We start from the raw sequence: 12,155 nt of genomic DNA, 5'->3' as shown, positions 1-12,155 counted from the left end.
AAAGTACTTATGTGAAGTATGATGAAGTCTTGTATCGGTTTATTTCACAACTGGGTTGCAGGTGCAACTTTAAGCTAAATTCAGTAGTCCTTGAGAAGGTCTATACATCCAGTTCTGCATAGGGAAACTTCTTTTAAGCTTTATCACTTGTTCTTATGAGGCTCCACGTTGGGTACATTCACAGGACACTTGCTGTATCCTGGTAAGTCTTAGTAGTGGGTTTGGAACAATGGACTTGCCTTTTAGGTCCCTTCAGTGTTGTCTCTTATTTCTTGTTGTTGTTTTTACTAGAGAGTGTCACAGAAGTAACAATACATAAAAATGTTGGGTATGTAAAGCAGAGAAGTGTAGCAGAGCTGTTTTCCTGTTTGTCACATGAGTAAGTGTTAAGAGTGGGCTGAAATCTCTCATGGTAGAGAGAGATTCTCAGCCTGGTTGATAATTTGGAGTAGAGCCTTTTCATTCAGGGATGGATAAGCTCTGATGCTGCAGAAAGTGATAATTCAAGAGATAATACATGGGGGATTTGTGTATCTTAGATTTCACTGAATACTAATCTGGGAGACAGCAGTAAAGTAAAATTTTGTGTGACCCTCTTGTGTTGTTTTTGCAGTTATTAAACATTTGTTATTTCATTTTGTTTGTGTAGAAAAATTTGAGTTAGTAAATTATTTTTCTAGGCTATTTCTGTGTCTAGTAACTATGATTGACTTTATGTTTCTCTGTTTAGCTATGCGTTTCAAGGGCAGAAATAAAGATGCACAGTAGGTCACTGATAGGTATATTGCAGTGTTCAGATGTTTCAGACGAGCAGAGGTTTTCATTTAAAGTAGAAAAAAGGCAAATAACAACCAGTGATTGAAGCATCTGAATGCTTCCCTCGTACTCTCCCCCATGTTTATTCTTCCTCAGGAGTAGTAACTGAGTGACAGGAGACAGACAGACACATGGGGGAATAAGGAAGGCATGTACATGAGAGATCTGAGTGCAGGAAAAGGCCTTGGCTTTTCCAGGTAGCTGTGGCTGATTTCAGAAGACAAGGGAGCTATAACAGCAGAAATAATAAAGGTTGACTGGATGTCAGAAAGCTTGTGTAGAAGAGAGGAAGTGCAAAAATCAGCTTTTATTGGCTGTAACAGATGAGAAAGAACTTGAGGACATTACTGAAATGTGAACAGATCTCCACTTGTAATGCAGCCTCCAGTGTGGTGTTGGACATGGCCCAAACTGCCAGGCCTGCAAAATTCTTAATCTATTTTAGTAATTTAGAATTCCATCAATGTCTGTATTACTAAATGTTTCTGGTTATTTAAGCTGACAGTTATCATAGTAAATGTAGTTCCTTCAGAATGCAGCAAGCCAGCAGAATTGAGAAGTGAGTGTGTATATTAAAGTGAGAAATTTCCTTCCATCAGTGTTTGTCTGAACAGTGGGATACAAGAGCAAGTATCTTTCTTGCAAGATTTTTTTCCCCCCATGATAATTATGGACAATAGAAACATTCTTAGAAAATACTTAATGGGGTTTGGAGCGAAATGAACCTTTGTGCAGTTGCAGTGCTTAATTGTGCGAAAATACAGGATAGTAACTTACCTCAGTGCCAAAACATGGGAATGTAGGTAGCTGGCTTTAGCATAAAACACTTCTAAGAAGTGGAGCTAGTGCTGTAGATATCACCAGGAAACAAACAATACAAGAAATACAGTCAGTACTTGTATTCTTTTGGTTTTGAGCATAAATGCAACAAGACATGGCCGGAAGCATTGCTCTCAATGGTTTATAACATTACATAAGAAACATAAGTATCAAAACTCTAGAGTGCTGCTCTGATATACAGAAATAATGTAGCTGCTTTGAAATAAGTTGCCTGCTGAAGAGGTCAGAGTATGGCTCAAGTTCAGGTTTTGAAGTTCCACTTTGATGCAGAGACTGACTGACATGAATTGGAATGGGAGATATAGCTGAGCTGTTTGAAAATATGTTCTACTCTTACACTGATCTCTCAAATTGGGACTCTGACAGTTTGTAGGTTTAAGGTCATCATCTTGACCCATGCTGTAGCCTAACTTTGAGAAACACCGATATGTGTTCATATATGGCTCAATTCTATAAATAACACTTTCCTCAGCACGAGCTAAAGCAGCAGGGTTTTGTTGCTGTTGAGGAAGGAAGCTTGGTTCATTGTCTCTGCACTAAGCAGCATTTTCTCCCTCCAGGGACTTGCAGAAGCATCTAGAATGTGTAGGTGTTTCTTTAATCTTGGAGAAGGAACTTATTAAGCTTTCTGATGCAGAACTATATGAGCCACTTACTTTTAACAGATGTTATCTGCATGAGTAGGGAGTTGCAGGGCTGGTAGACATTTGTGGCATTCAACAGTTTAAACAGTTTTCAGGTTTGAACATATGCCTTTGCCTTGAAAATCTGAATAGTTTCAAGTATTTTATGTAGAAGAAAGGTGGTTCAATGGTGAGGTTGGTGCTCTGGGACTTGGGAAACAGGTTCAGCTCACTGTGTTGCCAAAAGCTTCCTGTGTGGCCTGGGACAAGCTGCTTCTCTGTCCCTCTGTTCTCATACTGAAACTGCAGAGCAGTAGCAGCTCTCTGCATCCCACAAGTGTGACAGGGGTCTGTCAGTCGGATTTTGGTGTGTTCAGGTGCTGTAGTAACATGGGGCATACAGCTCCATTGTGCTGGGAGGGAGAGGCTGAAGACACTGCCCAAGTTGAAAGCTGGGGGAAGCTCCACAGGAAGAGTAGTATCAAAACAAATAGGGAGGGGAAAAAAGCTTTGACTGTAAATTTCATGGATCAGTTAAAATCAGAGATGGCAAATCCTTAAAACTTTTTGGTGCACTGCACTGCTTTGTTTGTTTAACAGAAGGTAAAAACAGGGCTTAAATACCTGAATGAACCAGGCAAATCTTTTCTATTATGATTCTGCCACACAGGAAACAATAGCAAAGCTGTCTCTGTTTCTCTGCTGACTGTTCTTCTCTTTGGAAAGTGCTTTTAATTCCATTAAAAGCTAAGTCCATACCAGCTAACCATTACCTCAGTTTTGTTCATTTGTTCTTCCGGCATGATAGGTAGAAGCTCTTCAATTCAGTCTGATTTGTTGACTTTTCATGTGAAAGAGGTTGAGAAAAGGTGACATCTCTACCTCCCCACTCCCCCAAGGGGGAAAAAAATTTGCAGCCACCTCTAAAGAGTGGTGTCTTTAGTAACTTTAAAGAGTTAAAAGTATTTTGGATTTAAAAATCCCTCTGTTGGAAATATAAAATGGTATTGTCATTGTTATAAATTTAAAACTAAAACTGAAACTAGACAGCAGTTATCAAGCTTTGCAAATGTGTTTTCACTGTTGAGAGTCAACAGTCCCAGAACAGTCTCTGTCTACTGACAGATAGGTGATAAATTCATTACTTTAATATGAAATTATTTTGATCTGTGTGCTTTCCATGGGTGCTTTGGTACCCACCACATTTACATCCCATGTCCAAGAAAATGTGTTTGAGCTTGTTCAGACTAGTGACTTAATTAAGCATTCTGCTGTTAAGCACTAGAACAGTTACATGGCAGGTTTGTTCTAGGAGCAAGCAACCCTCTTAAACTGCACTTCAAAAGATGTTGTTAAATGTATTGGTTAACTCCTTAGGGAGGTGTATAACAACAAATGGGAACTTGCTATACTAATAATTCACCTGGTGAATTATTTCTACAGCTAGTAACTCACTGCCTGGCTGCAGTAGTGCTGCAGAGTGAGGGAGCAGTGCTACATGGAGCCTTCGGAGCAGCTTCCAGTGTCTGAAGGGGACTACAGGGATGCTGGAGAGGGACTCTTCATCAGTGACAGAAGCCATAGGACAAGGGGTGATGGGTTCAAACTGAAACAGGGGAAGTTCAGGTTAGAGATAAGGAAGAAGTTCTTTACTGTGAGGGTGATGAGGCACTGGCAGAGGTTGCCCAAAGAAGTGGTGAATGCTCCATCCCTGGCAGTGGTCAGGGCCAGGTTGGACAGAGCCTTGGGCGACATAGTTTAGTGTGAGGTGTCCCTGCCCATGGCAGGGGGTTTGGAACAGTATGATCATCATCTCCTTTCCAACTCAAACCATTCTAGATTCTATGTTCTCACTTCAGAAGTGTTCCTCCTTATTCAGGACTTCAGGATTTGGTCATGTTTATTTTTCCTCCTTAACCTTTTTTCCTCCTTAAATTCACTGTAGATGCTGTAATTTATTTATACTGCCTTGCCCTGATGTTCAGGTGGAAGAACAGGCTTTCTTAGGGAGCTCCGTTTGTTCCCTTCTTGGGGGAAGGCTGCAGTACAGTATGTTGAAAGCCACTCTGTTGCATACTCCTGGTAAGTTCAGGATTTCCAGGCATGTTGTTACACATACACAGGACTTGTGATTCTGGTGGAGTATTTCCGCCTCGTTGTGTATAGGTCAGGCAGCAATCCTGCCGAGCGCCGGGAGCCTGATGACTTCCTGCTAGTATTGGGATTACTCTTAGATGGAGCATTGTTATTCTCTATAGTCATTGTAATTTATGTTGTGAAAAACACCAGTGTCTGTGTAGGGCAACATCTGTGCAGTAAACTGGTATTTGTGTCATTGCATAAATAAGAAAGGTAAAGAAGGTGGTCAGCAATTAGGCATGGGCTGTACCTGACATGAGAGCAACTCCCTGTGCTCACAGCTTACTTCAGACGAGGAAGGCTGCTGGAAATTAATTGTATGAGAAGTTGTAGTGAAGTATGTGCTGGAATCACATTTCAAAACCTATCATTGCAGATAAGCTTTTATGTTATGGAGTTTCTCTCTGTGTCAGGTGAGACTTTTATTAAAAATACCAGAGTGGGATTTAATTTTCTTAATTTAAGGAGTATAAAGAAGCAGGGGGGGAAGGTAATGACCCGAAAACCTTGCAGTTTGATGAGAGCTTAATTTTCTTCTCCCACCATGGTAAGCAGGAGCTGGCATGTGCTTTGTAAGTGAGTGTTGGTTCACTTACATGAGACAGACAAAGACTTATTCTTCCTAAAGAACTTTCATTAAACTTGTACTCACTAAAGAGCTCTGAGATTAGTTCTAATCACTGTGAATCCTGGTGTGGTTGATAAGTGAGCTAGATTCTGGAGGAGGTATCTGGTCTTTGCAGTAGTGGGAATTCTGGCTGGCATAGTGGCTTATGCAAGGAACTGAACATGATCTGTGTTGTAAAGTCCCACAGTATTAAAGTAACAGTGAGGTGAAATCTTAATGGCAATAATTGTTCCTTCCCAAAGTATTAATGTAGATGAACCATTGAATTATTTTATTCTACATTGAATTTGCTAAGTTAGATCTGTAAAATCAAATTTAATACTTTGTGTGCTTTGGTTTCATTAAATCCTTATACATTCTTTAAAAAGGTCAAACCAGGTATTCATCTGATAGTGTTCTTTTCATTAGTTGATACTTCAAGTGAAATGAAAAATCAGTTGTTTAAAGGCCTTGTTAGACTCCATAGTTTGGTTAAAATCCAAGTTGTTAAATGTTGTCTTAAACTTGTGTTCAGGTGCCCTGTAATATTCTGTGCTACTAGTAGACATGTAATGTAAAATCACCGTTCAGCTATTCAGAGCTGGCTTTAGAGTGTCTTAAATATTCAATAGAATTAGTCTGAGTATGATATTCATAGAGTCCTAGAATGGTTTGTGTTGGGAAGGACCTTAAGATCATCCAGCTCCAACCCCCTGCCAGAGGCAGGGACACCTTCCACTAGAACACCTTGCTCCAAGCCCCTGTGTCCAACCTGGCCTTGAACACTGCCAGGGATGGGGCAGCCACAGCTTCTCTGGGCACCCTGTGCCAGCGCCTCAGCACCCTCACAGGGAAGAAATTCTTCCTTATATTCTGGCATTTAAATTTGGAACTTGCCTTTGGATCTGTGTGTAAAAGGTGATCTTCTACTACTGCAACACTCTTTTAAGTTTCCCTCTGCTTGGCTCCTACCCAGTGTTTTCAGCAGAATGTTTTGGTGCTGCTGAGGCAGATGATTTTTATTTTTTAAATAGTACTTTCAATATGAAGTGAGCACACTCTTATGCACAGGCTGCTATTTCTTTAACAATGTAAGAGTACTCAGTGAAAACTGAAGAAGATATTTTCAACCTGTGAATTTCCTAACCAGCTGGCCTCTTTGTTTTTTGCATACTTCACAGGAAGAAGGTCTGTGTGTGTTGTGCTAGTGAGTCTGTAGCCAGGATTTGGAGTGAGAATCAGCAACACTAGCTCAAAAAATGACAAACTTATTCTTTAACGAGCCTCGCCTTCTTTTTGTATTGAACTTTCTCAAGTCAAACAAGCTTCGTCAGGAGTTGTAGATTTATGGAGATAGTCTTCGGGCTTCAAATTCCTTGCAATGATTTTGGGACTCTTGGCCTCTCACATCTGAGGACAAGTTTGGGTTGAATTTGAACTAGCTGGCACTGTGTGGGATGAGTTCTCAGGGTGGCTGGGCCAGATGAAGCAGTTACCAGCAACTGAAATGAAACAGGTTTTTTTACTAATGAGTAACTAGTAATACTAATCCTTATAAGTAATGTGCTTATTCCCTGCTTAATTTTTAATTGGCTTTAGTTGTCATGAATGGAATGATTCTATAGCCTAATGCATGTAAGTGTTTTCAAGAACAAGGATCTAATTTGTCATATTTGGAGTTTTACATACAGCACTTCTTTAAGAGGCTCATAATAGCATTAGAAATAATTGTAACTAATAACCAACTCTGAACCTGCATTATTAAGCATTTTAACCAGTCTGTAACTGAAATTAATAAGCTTTTAAAAGTTGGGTTTGAGGATTGTATGAGATAAGTCAGAGTGAATTAGTGTAACTATTTTGTTTTCCTCATCTCTGGTTAGATCTCATTTTGAGTAACTTTGTATTACCTAAACTTAATATAAAGTGATAAAAACTGTACTTCCGACTGTTGGAAAAACTGTGCTTTATTGAACATATTCTTTTATTGTCTTTTAACTTTGTTATTTTACTTTATTGCTTTCTAGGCTAGAATCATCACTCATAAGTTATTAATAGATACATTTCAAGAGTGTCTCTTATAATGGCCTCAGTGCACAGAAGGCTTCCTTTGATTTGCATTAGCTCAGTGAATTTAGAGGGACAGTTACAGTATGTGGTTTATCCAGGCAAAAAACATTAATAGGTGAGGTTTTTGTTATGGCTGTCTCAAGAGATCAGTGATAGAGAGGAATTATGCATCCTGTGCAGTGTGTTTCCTCATTTCACCATATCCCAAAGCCTTTGGCTGCAATTGCAAATACCTAAAAATGGAGGGAAATAGTTAAATTAAGAGCATGAAATGTCACTTACAGAAATTCCTGCAGAAGTTTTTGAGGAAATACCAGCCTGTTTCACTGTGAAACCTATAGATCACTATTTGAAATGGGCCTGTGGATGATGGATTTGGGCAACTTCAGAACATTTTCCATTGAACTCCAATCTTCCCCTAAAACATGCTGATATTTTTACCTGGACAAAGGTAACTTTACTGCAGTTTAGTCTAAGGATGAAGGAGTTGTGCATGGATTTGATGTCATTGTGGTGAGTGATTGTGGTTCTCTGAGCAGTGTCTGGAGTTGGGAGGCTGTGCAAAACCTTTACTGTCAGTGTAGTAGGGAAGGAGGTGGCCGTCTATGTTCATGCATCCTTAGTGCATGTTAACTTCATCTCAGCTGTTGCTCACTTTACTTTGAGCCAAGTCATCTCTTCAGCTCCTGGATTAGTGTTTTTCTGTCATGTTTTTGGATACTTAGCAAATTGTGGCTTTAAGGGGTTTGTGAAAGTTGAGCAGAGATGTTGTCTCTCTCTTAAATTATCTATAGAGTGTTCTGCCTCTACTGGAAGGGTTTCAAGGGGCTGAAAATAAAGGAGTTTGAACAACTGTCTTCGAAGATTTGTATGACTTGTTTTCAGAGGCTGTTCTGAGCTGCTTTTCTCAGGGTTGTTTTTTTTCTCTTCCCTCTTTGTTGTCCTGAATGTATGCAAGAAGAAAGCTTTCATTGCTGTGCTCTTCAGGGTATCAGCAGGGCAGTCTGAACTCATCCCTTACCCTTGGGAGTCAGTAAATGGAGTAAATGGTCAGTAAAAGAGATGACCAACTGGAGAGTAGCTGATTTATAGCAGGAAGCTGGTAGTAATTGCTTAGGCAAAAGCCGAGAGCACTCCATAATGAAGCTGTCCATGGAAGTGCAGGAAAGCCTGGGGATTGCTGGGATGTTGCTTGCCTTCCCTTTGCAGCAGTGGAGCTAGTGTCAATAGCAGAGCTTTAAAAGGGGGTGGGGAGGAGGGATGGGAATGACTCATGGCATCATTTTATATTTATCAAGTCGTAGTTTTATGAATGCTGTTCATCGTTTAGAGAGATGACTAAGTAGGTAATGTGTGTTTCTTAATCTTCTTAGCTCTATGAGGAAGGAACCTCAAAGTCACCTCCTGTGGTAGTTTAAATCCAAAGTTCAAAATGTCCATACACTAATAAAGCAGGATGTGGAAGTGGTACTCTAAAGAAATAATAATGATGATAAAATTACACCCAAAGCTTGGGGAAAGCAAGTGTAAAATAAAGCTAAAATGTGTTAACAAGCAGTGCTCATCTTGCTGTATTTCTTAAGCTTTCAGGTGGGTAGTGCAAAGCCTATTGCTTGGTCTTTTATTTGTATGAAGTTCCACTTTTTTAGCAAGCTGGTGGTCCATAGTTTATGCTTACTTGTGGGAATTCATAGAATCAGAGGATAGTTAAGGTTGGCAAGGACCTTAAGATCATCTAGTTCCAACCCCCTGCCATGGGCAGGGACACCTCACACTACCCCATGTCACCCAAGGCTGTGTCCAACCTGGCCAGGGATGGAGCATTTACCACTTCTCTGGACAACCTGTTCCAGCACCTCCGCACCCTCACAGTAAAGAACTTCTTCCGTATCTCCAACCTGAGCTTCCCCTGTTTCAGTTTGAACCCATCACCCCTTGTCCTATCCCTACAGTCCCTGATGAAGAGTCCCTCTCCAGCGTCCTTGCAGGCCCCAGGTGAGCATTAGCTGTCAAAGGAGAGATTGGGCCATAGAACTGTTACCCTGCATGTCACTTAATAGCCTTGTATAGACTTTGTACTTGAAGATAGAGGCTGCAATCAGTCTGTGAAGGAGGTGAACTCAAGAACAGGTGCTGGTGTGAAACTAAAAATAGAAGTTCATGTAGGAGAGCTGAAGCAGTATGTTATAAATGGTGAAAGCAAGATGCTTGTGTGCCTCTGCAGGTTCTGCTTGTGCAGTCATGCATTCACAGCAGGAGACAGGGAGAAGGTGAGCTGTGGGTTTTATTTAGAGTGGTGCCCAGGAGGCCAGGCAGCCTTCTGTTTGTGATAGAAAAGTTGGGGAATGTTTTCTAACAGGAAAAGAGGGGAAATCTGAGAGGAGCTGGGCTGGTGAGGTACGTACCTGCTTAAATTAGTACATTGCTGCTGGAAAGAGGGAGGTAAGGCTTCAAAAATAAGTGGGACCTGTTTGGATTAGAGCACAGCCCTCCAAGAACGGATTTTAAGGAGGTGAGAGTTTTCTGGATTCTTACATAGGAATATCAATACACACAATATTTTAGCTTCTGGTGGATTATGGTGAGAACCAAGAAGAAATGAGCCACAGGGATATTTTTTGTGAAGTAGCACAATGTCATTGACCCACATGTCCTCCCTCCCCTACACCCCAGGGAGAGAAGGCAAAATAAAATGAAATTGTGTGTGATCTGTTCGATGCCTTCAGCTTTTCTTTCTAAGAAATCATGATCTTTTTATGATATTTGATTTACAAGTGGGCAGAAGAGTTACTACACTGTTCTGTGCTGCAGAAAATAACTACTTGTGCATGTGGTAAGAGCTGTAAAACATCCACAGACTTGGAGATTTCAGTTCTGTAACCACCTGAAATAATAATTCCATTAAAAATAAATGTCTGTGTAAGACAGGATCTGTATCCTGAAGACCCTTTCAAGTGAGTTGTTAGGCTGCTGCTGTTCCAGCCACATTTCCAACACTGAGGAGTTAATGTTGGAGTTCTGCAATTCCTTTTGTGAATCTTTAGAAGTAATGTGGTAATTCCACTGCTTTTTTGGTCTGTCTGGAGTTGCCAGGAAGGGCACTTATTGCAGTGGTGGTTTTGTCATGGGTGTTCAGTTGCTTTAGGAAAGGCACAAATTGATTTGTTTTATATGTGTGCTACAACTTGGGGCTGGTTAATGAATGCTGAATGGAATTGGTTTTAATTTACAGTGGAATCTTGCCAAGGTGTGATATGGTGGGAGCAGACTTTTAGAACTGGAAAACAATTGCAGGATTTCGTTTGATTTCAATTCCGTAATAAAGTTATTCTTCAAGAGCATCATTCCGGTAGAGGTCAGTAATCCCATGGGGAATTTCAAACTAATCTGAAGAAAATAGCATTAAACAACTGAAATTTTTCTATTTATGATAGTTTATCCTGTATTTCCATCAGAGGACAAAGGAACTGCAAATAGTTTTGTTTTGTAGGCTAGAAATTATTTCTATTGAAATAGAAAATCTGTATGAATTTAGGGGTGTTTTTTCTATGAAAACTGATTTATTGCCTAAGAAGAGAAGGCATCTTTATTTTGTCTTTTGCCCTGGGAAAAGAAATTAAACTACTGGAGTAGTTCAACTTTAGCTAAATGTATGCTTAAAATGGAGCATTACGAGTATGCTCCTTTCATTTTCTTAAAAGGGTTTTTGAAACATGGATTCTCCTATAGGGGAAAAGCACTTGGAAAATTCAGTTGCTTTTCATCAAGAATTCTTAAATCAATTTGTGTGTTGTTTCAAACCCAAGTTTTCCTTGTTTCATTTTCTTCACATCTGCAGACAACACAGCTTGAGCCTGCTCAGACAGGAAACCAGCCACCAATACTGGCTTTTTTTAGGCACAAGGCTTTTCTGGGCTTCAGAAGCTGTTGATATTAAGCTGAAATGGTGTCCTGGCAGGGCTGTATATCTGCTCGAGGGACCACCAGGCACAGCTTAGGACAACACTGGTAGGTGACAATTTGTATAGTCATTTAAATGAAAGCAATGTGGGATGCCAAGTTCTGCCAGCTTAGAGGTATCATTTAGAGAACAGCTACCCTTAAGCTTGCCCCTAGCAATGGATGTGCTTATAGTGAGATGTTGCTTCAGTGTGAAGTGATCCCAAGAGCCAGCATGTGAATTACTGATGAATGTTCATTACAATTATGCCTTTGTCTGAAGAGTGCTCAAGTGTTTGGGTTTGCTGTTACTTATAACTTGGTTACAGAACTTGGCTTAGATCTGCAATGTTTAAATTGTGAGGAACATACCAGTAAAATTTAGATTAGCTTGGTGAATTTTGTTACTTCTTTGAAGAATAAACCTTTGCCTTTGAAGATTTAAACCTAAATGCAGACGTTAAATATGGAGATAGACCTTTTGGAGACAGAAAGAAAAACAAAGCAGTGAGGCACTTCTGGAGTGGTTATACACAACTGATGTCCTTGTAGCTGTATACAAAATGTCTTGCACCTCAAAACAAAGTGTGTTAACTTTGTTATACACAAAAATGCATTTAACTTCAAAATCTAACAGCTTATATTAAAAACCACCCAAACCACTAATGTTTTTAATAGTCTGGCATCACCATGATACTACAATCTCTTCAACTACTGAATTGAGATTGGTAGATCTGGTCCCTGATGCCAAACTTAATGTATCAGACTTGAGTTTGCAGCAGAAGATTAGTTTGGTATTGGGTACAAAAAAGCTTAGTTATTTTACAGATTGAGTTAAATGACTTAAAATTGTCCACTATGGTATCAAAATCATAATAATGGATATAAAGAAAAATGTTTCTCAAAATGTTAAAGCAAAATTTGACTGGTATTCTGAATAGTCGTATAACAGCTGTAAATACAAGCATATATCTGCATGTTTGTGTATCTGATCCCCCAAAATAAATGTATGCTTATCTGCATACCTGATTCCCCTAACCACTTTAGAAACCATGTATCATGTTTTACTGTGGTATATCAATATCTATGGATAGTTATCAGGTGTCTGCCTTGTGTGTGTG

This window comes from Nestor notabilis, unplaced genomic scaffold (genome assembly GCF_000696875.1).
Source record: "Nestor notabilis isolate BGI_N333 unplaced genomic scaffold, ASM69687v1 scaffold13388, whole genome shotgun sequence".
Classification (NCBI taxonomy): domain Eukaryota; kingdom Metazoa; phylum Chordata; class Aves; order Psittaciformes; family Psittacidae; genus Nestor; species Nestor notabilis.
The sequence above is the reverse complement of the archived record's forward strand: the minus strand, read 5'-3'. Positions refer to the sequence as shown.